This window comes from Sminthopsis crassicaudata, chromosome 5, assembly GCF_048593235.1.
Source record: "Sminthopsis crassicaudata isolate SCR6 chromosome 5, ASM4859323v1, whole genome shotgun sequence".
In the NCBI taxonomy this organism is placed as follows: Eukaryota; Metazoa; Chordata; class Mammalia; order Dasyuromorphia; family Dasyuridae; genus Sminthopsis; species Sminthopsis crassicaudata.
In genome coordinates, this window is record NC_133621.1 from 218,597,037 (window position 1) to 218,602,245 (window position 5,209).

The following is a 5,209-nucleotide window of genomic DNA, read 5'->3' on the forward strand; positions in this document are numbered from 1 at the left end:
CATTGTACACCACAAATGCTTCTAAAAGGGCTGGAGATAGGGAGGGGTGCTATTGTTTAGAGTGTGTGATATAATATAATAAGTGTCCCCCAAAAAAGGAGATGATGAGATTGACATTGATTTATTTGGTGGGGGTTTGGTTTGGTTTGGTTTGGTTTTGGGTGGGGTTTTTTGTGTGTACTTGACTTAGGATTTAAAAACTGAAATGGTGAATGTGATCAGCAGCTTAAGTGTGTTGGAGGAACAAACATCACCTAAGTTCTACAGAGTGTCTTCAGGACTCTGTACATTTGGTTTTGGTTTGTTTTATTATTTTAATAGTCATTCTAATGAGGGTGAACCCTGAAACTGTGTCCCCTTTAATCTGTAAAAGAAGGATGATTTGGGGTCTCAGACTCTCCCCTGAGAAAAGCATACCTTTCCCAGACAACAGCCTCCCCAAGCTAAGTGGATTCATTCAATTGGAGATCTCGGCCATTCCCCTATTGAGTGGCTCAAAAGTTCAAGATAAGTAATCTCTTTTCAACTGGAAATCTAGGTCTGGGGCATTGACAACATTGAGTGAAATCTCATTCAATTTTGAATGGACAATTCTGAACTGCAGATCTTTGCAGAAGTCTGAAACAGGAATTTGCTTTGCCAAGGAAACTCTCTTCTTGGCAAAGCTGCCTGCTAGGACTTTTGCTTACGGTGAAGATATTCTCTTCTCAATGTTAACCTTAGCCATTTTCCTAACAAGACCTTGGCACTAAGAAATCTGTCTTCCTAGCAAAGCTGGCTTCTTAGTGAATGATAAAATTCCCTTTTCTTGCCACACATTTTCAGGTTTGTGAATTCTTTCACATTGGACCTGAGCCAAACAGAGAGGATTCCCCACCCCAATTCTCACATCTCTTCACTACCACTAACCTTCTCATTTGTACCCCATCAATTCCAAATATTGTATAATGAATTGTTACAGGGAGTTACTTACTTCTGTGAAGGCTCTCCCAGCAAAGGAGCTACTGAAGAAAAATCCAAATCGGAAGGGACAGGGGAGAAAAGGGGAAATAACTAGCATTACTTTATATGTAAATTATGTATTCTTTTTTTAAAAAAAAATTTTTTATAACTTCTGTCTTAATACTTGTTGTTTTCTTTAAATTTTCAGGAAACTATATATGTTAAAGGGGGAAAAAAGACTTCAATGCAACTGCTTTTTGGGGAGGTTGAAAAATTCAAAATTTTAAAATCCCATTGACTCCTCCAAAAGTAAGTATGGCAATCTGGTACCATTATGTCATCCACAATGCATAATGAATGAACTGATATTTGACAAGAACTTTTATAGCCAAATTCAATAGCTTCAAGGTAAAGTGACATCTCAGTGAAATACTATTTCCATATCACAGAATATCTCTTCAACTGAGAGATCTTTGAGGCAAGTGTCCTTTTTTTTCTTTTCAGGAAAGGAAGAAACTTCTGCAATGTGATTTTATCTGGTTGTCCTTGTCTGCTTGTACTATGTTTTTTGGTGGCATAGGGAGAAGAAACTGGTTCAAAATCTCCTGGAGCAATATGTCTTCATTATAGGTTGTGACTCTGGGTTTAGAAATCTGCTGGCTAAGCATCTGGATCTTCAGGGCCTGCAGGTTCTAGCCTCTTGCCTGACAGACAAAAGAGCAGAGGAGCTGAAGAAGAGCACTTCAGATAGACTTAAGACAGTAATTCTGGATATAACCAAGACTGAGAACATCATCACAGTGACTCTGGGTGAAGGAACAAGTGGGAGAAAAAGGTAGAGGCTAAAATCCACTACATTAGTTGTCTTTAACTCAATACTCTCATCTTTGTAAAATGGGTCACTTCCCTACAAAGGAACAGAAATTAAGAAAAGCATATAAATACAGGTTGAATTGGAGCTACAGAGTTTCTTACAAATAAGGCTGAGAATCTCACATTCTAAGAGGAATTTCTAAAGGGTACTCTTCAGTAAATCCTCTTTCAAAATTTCCTTGAAAATCAAATTTCCTTTAAAACTATTTTCTTTAAAAAGTAATTCCATTGGCCAAAATAGGGTTTTAATAGCTTTCCCAGCAGTTCATAAATTGAGCTGCATGTGTAGAAGAATAATTAAGAGGTAGGAATGGGAAAGGTACTTTTTGGGGGTGGCCAGGTACTTTCTTTGGGGGATAAATGCTGTCCAAAAGTTGAAGGAAAGACTTAAATGAAGGCTTGTTTCAACAGAAAGGATTACCCAAAGCTGAAGGAACTAGCCTCTGCCAGGGGTTCTCAAACTACGGCCTGCAGGCCAGATGCAGCCCTCTGAGGATGTTTATGTGGCGGATGCCCGGATTATGGCAAATGGGCTGAGGGGCGGAGACAGAGCGTGAGCTTTTGTTTTTACTATAGTCCAGCCCTCCAACAGTCTGAGGGACAGTGAACTGGCCCCCTCTTTAAAAAGTTTGAAGATCACTAAACTGTCAAAAAAAGGTCAAATTTTCCTTCTCCAAGGTAGTCACAATCTGGCTCCATCTTATCTTTCAGGTTTTTTTATTGCCCAGTAATCTGCTTAATACATTCTACCTTTTAGCCATACTAACCCACTGGCTGTTCCTTGTACGTGATATTCAACCTACCACTCTCTGAGTTTTTTATATAGGCTATTCCCCAATGCCAGAAACCTCCCTTCCCTTTGGTAATCTCCCCCCTCCCTTTTGTAATCTCAAACTCCTCCTACAAAAGAATTTTTAGTTCCCACCCTCATCTCTACCCCATTTGTTAACTACTGTCTCATAACCTAAAATGACTTTCTTTTTACTTATCTGTGTACACATTGTATCCTTCAGTAGAATATAAGATTCCCTGAGATGAAGGACTGTTTCCAATGGAAGCAAGCAATTATCTTACCATCAAGAAACATTTGTTAAGAACCTATTAAGTGCTAGGCATTGTGCTAAGTTTGGGGGCTACAAAAAGAATGTGCCATCATTACTTTTTAAGAGAATTAAAAAGATCCTCTAAAATGAATTTTCCACAGAACCAAGAGAACAATTGGTTGGAGCAATGAAGTCTTGGGAAGTTAAGTGTGGGTTGCTAAGGTGGGAATAAATATTTCTATTTTAAACAAATTCTATTTATCTTCCCAGGCCTCTGGGGTTTGGTGAATAATGCAGGAATTGCCTTACTTACATTCCCCAATGAGTGGCTCAAGAAGAAGGATTTTGTCAAGATTTTAGATGTGAACCTGATTGGACTGATTGAGGTGACCCTCAGCATGCTTCCAATGGTGCAGAAGGCACAGGGAAGAGTGGTCAATGTTTCTAGTGTAGCAGGGAGACTATCAGTCTTTGGTGGAGGATGCTGCATCTCCAAGTATGGTGTGGAAGCTTTTTCAGGCAGCCTGAGGTAAGAGAAAGGAATGCTCTTCACAGGCACTGGAATGAAGTGGAAGACATCTGCTTTTGGTGATGATAGTGGTGGTTATTATTGCTGTTGTTATTTTGATAGTTTGTGAATCAATCACCCTGATTTTGGGGTTTGGATTTAGGTTTTGACTTAGTTCTTAAAACTGACTTGGTTTGTTGTTATTTTTGAGTCATGTCTGACTCTTCATGACTCTCTTTGGGATTTTCTTGACAAAGACTCAGCAGTGGTTTGCAATTTCCTTCTCAACTCATTTTTACAAATTAAAAAATTGAGGCAAGCAGGCTCACGTGACTTATTCAGAGTCACAAGCTGTCCACTGTGGACTAGAGTCTACATGCTATCCATCTAGCTACCTAACTTGTTGCTACTTTCAAAAAAAAAAGGACATATGGGGCCCCTCTGAGGTGAGGGTTGCCAAACCCTTTTCAAGGCTGTTCCTTCACCTGGCTGCCCCCAGGATACACTTTGTTTCAAGAGTCTATGTTTTTGTTTTTAAATCTGATTTTTCTTGTGCAGCAAGATAATTGTATAAATATGTATACATATATTGGATTTAACATATATTTTAACATATTTACCATATATTGGATTATTTGCCATCTAGGGGAGGGTGTGGGGGAAAGGAGGGGAAAACAAGCAAAAAAAAACCCCAAAGCATCTTCTCTCAAGGAGCTCTAATGGGAGATAATATGTAAACAGCTATATACAAAGCATACACAGGATAAATTGGATATATTCAATACAAATTAGACGCTAAGATTGTAGAGAATCAGCAAAGGCTTTTTACAGAAGGTAGAATTTTAGCTGAGACTTTAAGGATAAAATTTCCCTGACTCAGTTTCCCTGAATTGTAATACCTCAGTTTTCCTGCTTTAGTTTCCCTGAATTATAATATCTCAATTTCCCTGAGTTAGTATGCTATATCCACTCCCACACCCTTTTCTGGCCATTAGGACTAAGAAAATTAGGGCTGCAGAAATCTAGCCACTCTCACATTCCAAAGAGTCATAAAACTCCAAATGGTTTCTGTCAAATATCTAAATGGCACTCTCTATCTTCCTGGCCCAGACTTCCTGTCTCCTGCTTGACCACCTTCTTCACTACCAATTTTTCAGAATTTATGGTTCTTCCTGAAATTATAACTTACTAAAGATTTCTTCTCCCTTGCCTCTGTTTCCCTGATAGTTGGAGCCCTATGAAAGTCTCTGGAATTAATTGCTGGGTGCTGGGTGCTTTGAGACAAGAGTCTCATCTAGCCGACTAGTCAAAATGCTTCATTATTAAAATATTAAAAACCCTAAACTCTGTCTTGCCTCAGTTTCTCTGGCATTACAAGGAAACTAGAAAGGAAAAGAAGATAGGAAAAAGTTCCAGACATGGAAGATAATCAGTGAAAATGCCCAGTATCAGGAAGATGTGTCCTCAGTCACTTTTTAGCTGTGTGACTCTGAGCAAGTCATTCAATCTCTCAATCTCAGTTTTCTCATCTGTAAAACTGGGATAATGATAATACCTACCTGATAGGGTTGTTGTGAGGATCAGACAAGATAACATGGAAAAATAACATGCAAACACTTAAGAGCTATGTAAATGCTAGTTGTTATGATTATTATCAAAAAGCAAATGTGAAAAAAAAAGTTAAATACTCAAATTAATTTAGCATATAAGGGGGGGGGGGGTAAAGGGAGTAACCTGATTTGGATTCAAAGAACCTGAGGTGGAATCCACTCTCTACCTGTATAAACTTAAGTTGGCTGTCCAACTTAAGGGGAAAGCCACCAGCACCTGAACAGGCCTCTGC

General features: G+C 38.8%; 1 pseudogene; it reads left to right on the top strand.

Annotated features, from left to right (window-relative positions):
- Positions 1-1,466: 1,466 nt before the first annotated feature.
- Positions 1,467-3,391, top strand: LOC141542751 (retinol dehydrogenase 16-like; annotated as a pseudogene).
- The last annotated feature ends 1,818 nt before the right edge of the window (positions 3,392-5,209 follow it).